The sequence below is a fragment of the Mytilus edulis genome, chromosome 4 (assembly GCF_963676685.1).
Source record: "Mytilus edulis chromosome 4, xbMytEdul2.2, whole genome shotgun sequence".
Taxonomy (NCBI): Eukaryota; Metazoa; Mollusca; class Bivalvia; order Mytilida; family Mytilidae; genus Mytilus; species Mytilus edulis.
In genome coordinates, this window is record NC_092347.1 from 59,842,643 (window position 1) to 59,854,917 (window position 12,275).

General features: G+C 34.3%; 1 pseudogene; it reads right to left on the reverse strand.

The window, feature by feature from the left end:
• Nucleotides 1-2,882: 2,882 nt before the first annotated feature.
• On the reverse strand, nucleotides 2,883-5,441 carry LOC139521461 (uncharacterized; annotated as a pseudogene).
• Between the last annotated feature and the right edge of the window lie 6,834 nt (nucleotides 5,442-12,275).

Here is a 12,275-nt window from a genome sequence, read left to right on the forward strand (position 1 = left end):
TTATACAACCAGCTTATACTCTACCATTTTCTACTTATGGAAATGCTTGTGCCAAATTAAGAATATGACAGTTGTTATCAATTCGTTTGGTGTTTTTGAGATTTTTTTTTCATTTGCTTAAGTACTGTCCATTCTCAATTTTACCTATATTTCATCTATAATAAGCTAGCAAATCCTTTAGCTCACTATGCATGCATGCTGCTGACATAGAAATTCAGAATTGGAAGTCTGATCATTTTTTTTCCATAATGATTTAAGACTTCGAACTTCGAAGATCATTTCTGATTCATATTTATTATACTTTTAATAAACGGAGACATTTATTTCATTTCAAACATGATTGAATTATTTAAAAATAAAATCAGTTACGGATATCAATATTTCCAGTTACGTATATCATTAAAAATTTATTAACTTCAGTTACCCATATCATCAAGATATTTTAAATAGCTGTTTTCTCCATTTAGCGGTTGAATTATGAATTAAACACTTCGTATTTCAGTTTCAAATATTGTAATGCGTTATAAAAGACACGAAATACCGAAGATATTCAATGGGTCTTCAATTCATTATATGCAACCATATATTCAAGTGTAAGGTTGCAATCTGATAATAACTGAGCATTTAATTAAGCTGATGCTTCTTCTTCTTTCCTCTATAACTTCCTCCAATAGTTGGAGTACACCAACCTTACTAAATTAAGGTTTGTTAACCCTTATAAAAATTATTCAGTGAAAACATACCTATTTAAAAATAACATTAAAAAAATATGATATACAGTTAAATCCCTGAAAAGATAATAATAATAATGCACGGATCATTCACCCGCTGTGTCGTAGCTTGGAGTATAATAACGGAACCATATCATAGAATAAAATTCAGAGAGCATATAATTGTAGAACCACATCATTTGAAAAATACCCCCATCATTTAATAACAGCAGCACGGCATAAAATCAAATTTTGCAACACAAGACAGCTATTGCGTTGATTAGTTTATTTATAATTTATGCATACTCATTACTCTCAATATTACTTATAGGGATTCTAGTATATTATTATTTTTATAATTATTATATATATTGATGGCGATCCGATGGATACATCTGTTGTAGAGTTGTCACTGACTCAGACGTACTTATAAATATAAATTATTTTCTGTGACTGTATATTACATTAATTTGTAGGATCCTTTACTATAGGTAATTTAGCTGATCTGTAACAATAACATCTTCATGCCTTATATATCATGTACTGTAGTACGCCGCTAGATTAAAACTGACGAGGAAAGGTAACACACGGCCAGCGAAAGCTCTTTTTTTGAGAGCCCAGGTGGTTGTGTGTTCTAGCGGGACGGCTGCAGTGCAGGCGATTTGGTGTCACGATATCACAGTAGCATGGGTTCGAATCCCGGCGAGGGAAGAACCAAAAATTTGCAAAAGCAAATTTACAGATCTAACATTGTTGGGTTGATGTTTAGACGAGTTGTATATACATTATGTACACAGCCATGTATCACCATCATTGATGGCGATCCGTTGGATACATCTGTTGTAGAGTTGTCACTGACTCAGACGTACTTTTTAATATAATTATTTTCTGTGACTGTATATTACATTAATTTGTAGGATCCTTTACTATAGGTAATTTAGCTGATCTGTAACATTAACATCTTCATGCCTTATATATCATGTACTGTAGTACGCCGCTAGATTAAATCTGACGAGGAAAGGTAACACACGGCCAGCGAAAGCTCTTTTTTTGAGAGCCCAGGTGGTTGTGTGGTCTAGCGGGACGGCTGAGTGCAGGCGATTTGGTGTCACGATATCACAGTAGCATGGGTTCGAATCCCGGCGAGGGAAGAACCAAAAATTTGCGAAAGCAAATTTACAGATCTAACATTGTTGGGTTGATGTTTAGACGAGTTGTATATACATTATGTACACAGCCATGTATCACCATCATTGATGGCGATCCGATGGATACACTGTTGTAGAGTTGTCACTGACTCAGACGTACTTATAAATATAATTATTTTCTGTGACTGTATATTACATTAATTTGTAGGATCCTTTACTATACGTAATTTAGCCGATCTGTAACAATAACATCTTCATGCCTTATATATCATGTACTGTAGTACGCCGCTAGATTAAAGCTGACGAGGAAAGGTAACACACGGCCAGCGAAAGCTCTTTTTTTGAGAGCCCAGGTGGTTGTGTGGTCTAGCGGGACGGCTGCAGTGCAGGCGATTTGGTGTCACGATATCACAGTAGCATGGGTTCGAATCCCGGCGAGGGAAGAACCAAAAATTTGCGAAAGCAAATTTACAGATCTAACATTGTTGGGTTGATGTTTAGACGAGTTATATATATATATATATATATATATATATATTTATGTATATGATGCTTGTTTCCAAATTATAGGGACAATGTCACATTTAGATGAAACTTGTTTTAGATTTCAAATGAATGAATGTATGGGCACATTATTTAATCTTAACCTGTTCATACTATTGTAATAATTCCTACCAGACATAAATACAGTGTAAAAACTGATTATCACAATACTACACAATTAAGCAAAAACTTGCCATTACTGGCTTAGTATGGAAAATAAATGTATTTCTGAGAATATCACCATGCAAAATTTCTTCATTACTCTAAATAAATATAAAATGTTTAAATTATCATTTACAGAATCTTCACATGATCGTTTCAATACTGAACAACACTGAACAAAATATACCTCATCAATGAAATTTAGTTTTTATTATGTATACGTTCAAAGATAATAATTATGATAATTGTATTAACAGTAATCACTAAGAAAAACATTTCGAAACATTTCAATAACATACTTTTGAACAACAAAGACAGCACTATATATCTAACGGCTAACTTCCTGAAACATTAAATCCAATTCTTTGAAACTTTATGTCAATATCATACTCACATCTGACTATAGATATATGTAAAATTGATATAGTAAGTTTATGAATGTCTTAACTCAAATCTGGGCATTTTTATGTCCTCTTTCAATTAATTTGATATATAGAATCAAACTGCAATGCATACTCAGCAAAGCGTTTGGCAGACGGGCGACGTCTTGGCTCACGGTCCCAACATTTATGCAGCAGACGAAGCACGTTACTATGCAGAGAGACGCCGGGAGGTATTTCTGGAGTAAGGCCCAACTCGCCAACTTGTTTTCTCAGCTGGTGGTATGTTAAATCGTAAAACGGTTCTTCTTTGCAACACACTTCGAACACAATTAAGGAATATGAATACATATCTGACATCTTTAAGTCCCCAAGGTGAAGATATTCACCTCTCAAATTCTCTGGGGATGAGTATCGAGGGGTTCCAATGTTGCGTACGCAATCTCCACCTGCTGACGTTGACGTCTCAGTTTCGTTTTTCATCATACTAAGTCCAAAGTCTGTTATCTTAGCAACAAGTTTTTTACCAGCAACATTGTCAAGTAGAACATTCTGGGATTTCATATCGCAATGGACAATTTTTGATTCCTCTGTAATTCTGCAGCACCCGATCAGAAGTATGTGGTTCACGTGTCGAACTAGTTTCCTTCTGCCATCTCATCACCTCCTCCATTCTATGTATAAGACTAAGGGCCACATCACAAGCTTCGTTTTGCTGTTCTTCATTTATTCTAATTCTGGAGTAATCGATTTCACCCTCCTGAAAATAAGATTCAAAATATAAATCAATCATTATATTATTTAACAGTGCCCTAGAGTGAAAATGTTCACATACAATTTTTACAATCCGAGGAAATCCTGTTAAAAAACAGGTGGAAGGTACTAAGGGGATATTCAAAACACATACCAAAGGAACACTCAAAACTCGCGAATCGCAAGAAACCAACAACGCAATCGGGAAAATCGAAAGAAGATGAGAAGACAAATACATGTACATACAAAAGTATATAATACTACCAAGGAGACACTAAAAACGCGAGAAACTAACAAGACCATGGCAAAACACATAAGAAGATGAAAAGACAAATACATACAAATGAGTTTACATCGCAGACTTCAGTGCTCAAATAGTGGTACAAAACAACGTTACAGTTACTAGTACTGACTCACTGCCTACTAAGTTAATGTGATTATAAAAAGCCATGTGCCATGTTGCGGAGGAAGCTGAAAACAATGTAATATGAAACGGGTGGTTTTTATCTCATTTTATGTAAGAATTTATTTAAACAATAACTACACAATTTATTTTTTAAATTGATCGTAATAATAAAATTGAGAATGGAAATGTGGAATGTGCCAAAGAGACAACAACCCGACAATAGAGCAGACAACAGCCGAAGGTCACCAACAGGTCTTCAATGCAACGAGAAATTCTCGCACCCGGAGGCGTCTTTCAGCTGGCCCCTAAACAAATATATACTAGTTCAGTGATAATGAACACCATACTAAACTCCAAATTGTACACAAGAAACTAAAAGTTAAAATAATACAAGACTAACAAAGACTAGAGGCTCCTGACTTGGGACAGACGCAAAAATGCGGCGATTATAACTAATATACATTTTATTTAAAATATAAAAACTGTCGATTATAACTAATATACATTTTATTTAAAACTCATTGAATATCGTGATCCCTTCCCAAAAGTTTCAAACAAGCGCAAACGATATTAAGAAACTAACGAAATTATAACATATCTTTTCATACACTGCAAAATTAGAATAAACCCAACTTACTGGATTCCTCGTATAAGTTCTGTATATATTCGAAGCTTCAGAAGTAATTGTAATCTTTCTGGAAATAGGCATAGATCCTAGAGGCTTTCCAACTCTCCCCTTTGACCTGTTGAAAGAGTTGTCAACATAGTTTTTGGTTGCCTGAGAGGATTGTAAAGATGAGTTGTTTGAATGTACAGCAGCACTATGCGGTAAACCAACTCGCCCAAGGCGACGATTGAAATGATTACCTTTGTAGCCTTTGACTGTCGGTGATGGTAACGGAGATCCATGGAACGATACCCCAATACCACTATCGCTGCATTCGCGTCTGTCGTATAAGATATCGTCATATGACTTCATTCCACAGGTAAATGACGGACTCGGATTATTACTTGAGCCACTTTTTGAAACAACCATGCTACCAAGTGGCATTCATACTCTACCTAAACTACGGTTAGACGAGTTATCGACATATGTTTTGGAACAAGTATCACATGAACTATAATTACTCCCACTGGAACGAGATACGGGCATGCTACCATGTGGCATTCCGACCCTACCTAAACTTCGATTGGAAGAGTTATCTACATATGTTTTTGTATTTCCTCCTCCATAACTGCTACTGCTGCTGTAACTACTGCCACCGCCACCATAACTTGTGACGGAATATATGCAGATGAGTTTGTTTGATGCGCTACATATAAAAGATGACGTAGAGTTTTCAGAGGAAGAAACAATTGAAATAATTCAGCACACTGCTCTTGGTCTAGAATACTTGCATGATGCTAATATTGCTCATTGCGATATGAAATCCCAGAATGTTTTACTTGACTATGTTGCTGGTGAAACCCTTGTTGCTAAGATAACAGACTTTGGACTTAGTATAATGAAAAACGAAACTGAAACGTCAACTTCTGCAGGTGGAGATTACGTACGCAACATCGGAACCCCTCGATACTCATCCCCAGAGAATTTGAGAAGTGAAGTTCTTCAACTTCGGGATTTGAAGATGTCTGATATGTAGTCATATTCCTTGATTGTTTTCGAAGTTTGCTGTGAAGATGAGCCGTTTTATAAGTTAACCTACCAACAGCTGAGAAAGCAAGTTGGCGAGTTGGGCCTTACTCCAGAAATACCTTCCGACGTCTCTCTGCATAGTATGTGCTTCGTCTGCTGAATAAATGTTGGGACCGTGAGCCAAGACGGCGTCCACCTCAAAACGCTTTGCTGAATATGCATTGCAGTTTGATTCTATTTATCAAATTGATTGAAAGAGGACATAAAAAGGACCAGATTTAAGTTGATACATTCAAAAACATGTTATATTAACTTTACTTATATCTACAGTGTGATTTGATAATGATAAAAAGTTACATGCAAAGAAACTGAATTTAATGTTTCAAGTACATGTAGTTAGCTGTTACATGTTAGCTATTTGTGTTGTTCAAGAACGAAGAATTGTATTTATAATTATGTTAGCTGTTATTTTTTTGTTCAAAAGTATGTGACTGAAATGAATCAAAATGTTTTTGTTAGTGCTTACAATTATTACGAATTTTGTGTAGAACGATTTTTTTGTTTTTCGTAAATTACAAACAGTTAATTTCATTCGTGAGAGTCTTGATTGTATATCGTTGCTCAGTAAGGTAAAGATCATTGAAGTTCCTATGTATAACTTTAAAAGTCTTACACTCATATAAAATGCAGACGATCTTTACATCCATAAATTAACTATTATTTATACACAGGAATTAGCTATTCGGGCTTTTTGTTATGCCTGTAGAATACATCTATTTTCCATACTAAGCCAGTAAAGCCAAGAATTCCTTGATTACGTTAGTCCGTTAATCTCAATCATTGTGTATACTGTATATATGGATTGTCTGATAGGAATTATTACGGTATTATTGCAAAGGTATATGATTTGATAATGTGCCCATACATCCATTCATTTCAGACCTAAAGCTAGTTACACATAATTTTGACACCTTCTTTATAGTAAAAAACCTCATTTACATGTATATATAATGATTATAATAATATACTAGTACATCATCTAGACTATATTATAACATTGAGAGTATGCAGAAATTAGAAATAAAACCAAATAACGCCATAGATGTCTTGTGTTGCATTATTTGATTTTGATGTCATGCTACTGTCATTTAATGATGGGGATATTTTTAAATGTTGGTGTTCTACAAATATATTCTATTTGAATTTAATTTTTTGGCATGGTTCTGTTATTATACCACAAGCTACGAAGCAGCGAGTGTATATATAGCTTTTGATCCGTTCATCAGTCAGTCCGTCAGTGCTCAATCAAATGCTTTAGGTACCAGTCTTGTATTACAACTCCTGTTTCCGGTGCATGAAACATGGAGTGGAATAAAATAGTTCATTTTTTCTAAAAAAAAAAAATAATATCTGGACTCCAATTATTTCTATTTGCTTAAAAGTTTATGAAGAATTGAAGACATAATAATAATACTTTATTCAGAAGCAATACAGCTTATAGAATATACAATTTTACAATATTTTGTATCAGTGAAATATAAATACAATAATTATACACAATACATGTATGGCGGAGAATGAAAATAAATTCATATGATAAATAATTAATACAACTACATATTACGAATTTTTTCAATATTAAACAAAAATTTACCTAAATTATTAAGTTCTTTCACATTGTGAACTGATAACAACTGTATAAGTTTAAAAGTGGATGGATATTGCCAATAATATTTCTTAATGTATAGTTTTCTTACATCACTATATCTATTACATTCTAGAACAACATGGTATTCATCTTCTACAATATTGTTATTGCACATAGTACATAATCTATTTTCTCTATCTACATTGTAATATCTGCCTGTTTCTATATTGAGGCTATGGGCGGATATACGATATTTACATATAAAAGGCTTATATATTTGATTAACAGGTCTATCTAAATAAAATTGCAGTATATCTGTGTCATATATATATCTATAAAGTATACATTTTGATGACCCTATAATGTTTGCTGTAAGTGGTGATGGATAGTTTAAACAGCCAACAGAAAAAAGAAAACAATAGTTTTGGATTCAGGGTTTTAGTTTTTTGTAGCCAAGTGAGCTTTTCTCATCACTTGGCGTCCGTCGTCGTTAACTTTTACAAAAATTTTCTCCTCTGATACTACTGGGCATAATTTAAACAAACTTGGCAACAATCATCATTGGAGTATCTATTTTAATAATGTGTCCGATGACCCGACAAACCAACAAAGATGGCCGCTATGGCTAAAAATAGAACATAGCGGTAAAATGTAGATTGTGGCTTATATCTCTGAAACCGAAGCATTTAGAGCAAATCTGACAGGGGTAAATAAAGGCAACAAGAGTTTACCGCTGTTCGAAAGTCATAAATCGATTGAAAGTAAACAAATCCGGGTTACAAACTTACACTGAGGTAAACACGTCAATTTTAGGGGAAAACAACGAAACAACCCTTGGCTAGCGAAGATGCCCTTAAGGAGTTATTGCTCTTTATAGTAAATTGTTAACAATTTTTTGTAAATTTTTGTAATCTTTGTATTTCCTCCTCCATAACTGCTACTCCTGAAACAACTGAGACAATTAAACCAAAACTTGGCTACAATCAGCATTAGGTTATCTAGTTTAAAAAAATGTGTCTAATGACCGTCCGTGCCTGCCAAAAATAGAACATAGGGGGGAAATGCAGTTTTTTACTTATATCTATGAAACTAAAGCAAAAGTATAATGGTTGCATCATTCATTCAACAATTAAAATAAATAAAACATCAGGTGAGCGACACAGGCTCATTGGAGCCTGAAGTTATTCTTCGTGGCATCAACCCCTTTTATCTCGATTAAATCACAATTTCACATTACTAAATACATGATGTGTACATGAATTTGTTTTCCTATGTACCATTTAACTGAAAAAAAAGATCAGCTGTTTTTCATGTTAGCATAAGGAGCAATTTTAAATTACAAGAATGCGACCTTTATATCAGATGACAAACTTACACTTGGATATATGGTCACATATAATGAATAGGAGGCCCTATTGAATATCGGGTAAACAGGTCAAAGTTACAAAAAAAAGGCTAAATTGGTAAGAAAAGTGATTTCCAAATGCTAAATCAAATACTTTGTACTAAAAGTTCCAGATTAATTGACAAAAATAAGATTTGTTAAATACGATCATATTGTCTGAACGCATTTCAGAAAAGAATCATAACTTAACGCATACAGAAAATAATCTATGCCATAAGCTTTCCTCCATTATACAAGAAGCGTGGTGTGTGTGTGAACTTGATCAATAAAAGTTGTTTATTTAAGGCCTCGCCGAATGGCGGATCGCCCTAGAGTGATCAGTCTGTCCGTCCGTCCGTCCGTGACATATTGTGTCCGCTCTATATCTAGAGAACCGTTATAATTTCATACTTTATACTTGACATGTATATTAACCAACACCTAAGTATGTGTCATACTGTTTGTACTACTTCCTAGATCAAAGGTTAAGGTCAAAACCTTTGGTTTCATTTGACAAATCCAAGTCCTATGGTAAAGATGATCTAGAAAACCGTTATATTTAAAAGTTTATACTTGACATGTATATTAAGTTAACCAACACCAGCTTTTTTAACCTGATGTGATAACGAATCACTTTTCGTTAATTAAGGTTGAAATTAATTATATATAATTTATATGATAAAAATTATAATAGATAGATAGATAGACACTTTAAATTTTCAAAATGATCAGAAAGGATCAACTAACAAGTAAAATGTTGCCGATACAGTTAGAAGACTGTGAGATAATTGCCCCTAAATGAGGATTTTTGTCATGCATTCTATTCTCGTTTACAATGTTGATTTAAACAGACCAAGATGAGCGGTTTCCTCAGATTCAAATCACATGACAAATATGTTTTTTATCTTAACATTTATTTTCAATAAAAAAAAAATCAACCTCAATTATACCCACAATATTTGACGATCTTTAATCAAAATACACGACTAATGCATGAAAATACCTAAATAAATCCCTTGAATGGTCTGTCCTGTCGTTTTGAACTAAAAAAAGCTAAGCATTGGTAAGATTTCCGGTAACATTTGGGATTGTAAAAGATTGGTTGCAAGGGTTCTTAACGTGGTGAAGATTGGCACTCTCTTTACATGAGGCATTTATACATCTCACACAACCAAACTGGGCATGGCTGTGTAATTATAAATCCCACACAACCAAACGAATAATTTGGCATCTTCGCTAGCCAAGGGTTACGATCCACCCCCGCTCTCTTCACCCTTGGCGGATTGAGATACAAGGTAAGGATTTTTATTGGTTGCAGTCAACCTCGCTGCATCCAATCAAAATGAGCATATAAAATGATCACGTGTAAATGTAGAAAGTGTTTGTAAACAATTGCCACATGTTTTTTGTGCAACAAGTCTTTACATTCCTAAACATACGACTATATTCAGTGCAAACTTGAATGTTTTTAATCAACAAATAGAAGTTCCTGTGTATGTTTCATGCACAAATGCATGAATGTTGACGTATGTTTTCATTTCCGGCTTTACCAAGTGTGTAGAATCTAGACGCTACCATGTTTTTACCTCCAAATTGAAGAGTTCAAATGCTACCATTAGTCAAGAATAATGCATTCGGATTTGGCGTGATTTTTATCTTCCGATAGATGGCGCACCATTGTTATCACAAATGTTGCCTCAATCCGCCAAGGGTGAAGAGAGCGGGAGTGGATCGTAACCCTTGGCTAGCGAAGATGCTTAAGTGGTCAATTGACCATTTTGGTCATGTTGACTTATTTGTAGAACTTACGGCCTTGCTGAACATTATTGCTGTTTACAGTTTATCTCTATCTATAATAATATTCAAGATAACCAAAAACTGCAAGATTTCCTTAAAATCACCAATTCTGGGGCAGCAACCCAACAACGTGTTGTCTGAATATTTCAGGGCAGATAGATCTTGACCTGATAAACAATTTTACCTGTGACGTCACTTTTTTAGCTTTATCATCGTGTGCCAATGCATGGTTTTTTGTGCTGTTTTATGTGCTATCCTAGGTAGTTTTATGTGTTTCTTTTTATTTTGTGATTATTCATCACTTCGGTGTTGACATGAACATCAATTATATAGTAATTTTAATAAATTTACTGTTTGCAAAAATAGCAACTTATTCCAAATACTAAGGATTTTCTTTTCCTAGGCATAAATAACCTTAGCCGTATTTGGTACATTTTATTTGGAATTTTGGGTCATCAATGCTCTTCGACTTTGTGCTTGTTTTGCTTTCTTCACGGTTTCGATCTGAGCGTCACTGGTGAGTCTTATGTAGACGGAACGCACGTATGATGTATTAAATTATAAGCCTGGTACCTTTGATAACTATTAGCATGTCGAAATATCCTATTGTAATGTTTATTTGTGTATTTCTCTATCCGTGATGTTCTTGCATTTATTTGTAATGTAGTCCTGTCATGTAGTGTTATCGTTTTAGTGTTACATTCAACATTGCCATAAAAGCGCGAGGTTTGGCTAGCCGCAAAAACAGGTTCAACCCACCTTTTTTCTTAAAATATCCTGTACCAAGTCAGGAAAATGGCAGTTGTTATCTTAAAGTTCGTTTCTGTGTGTGTTGCATTGTCGTTTTGGTTTAGTGTTGCACTTCATTGTTTCTGTTGGTTCGTTGTTTTCCTCTTAAAATTGACGTGTTTACCTCAGTGTTAGTTTGTAACCCGGATTTGTTTACTTTCAATCGATTTATGACTTTCGAACAGCGGTAAACTCTTGTTGCCTTTATTTACCCCTGTCAGATTTGCTCTAAATGCTTCGGTTTCAGAGATATAAGCCACAATCTACATTTTACCCCTATGTTCTATTTTTAGCCATAGCGGCCATCTATGTTGGTGTGTCGGGTCATCGGACACATTATTAAACTAGATACTCCAATGATGATTGTTGCCAAGTTTGTTTAAATTATGCCCAGTAGTATCAGAGGAGAAGATTTTTGTAAAAGTTAACGACGACGGACGCCAAGTGATAAGAAAAGCTCACTTGGCTACAAAAAACTAAAACCCTGAATTCAAAACTATTGTTTTCTTTTTTCTGTTGGCTGTTTATACTATCCATCACTACTTACCCCAAACATGATGTCTTCAATTCTGCATTAACTTTTAAGCAAATAAAAATAATTGAGTCCAGATATTATTTTTGTTTTTAGAAAAAATGAACTATTTTATTCCACTCCATGTTTCATGCACCGGAAACAGGAGTTGTAATACAAGACTGGTACCTAAAGCATTTGATTGAGCACTGACGGACTGACTGATGAACGGGTCAAAAGCTATATATACATTCGCTGCTTCGTAGCTTGTGGTATAATAACAGAACCATGCCAAAAAATTAAATTCAAATAGAATATATTTGTAGAACACCAACATTTAAAAATATCCCCATCATTAAATGACAGTAGCATGACATCAAAATCAAATAATGCAACACAAGACATCTA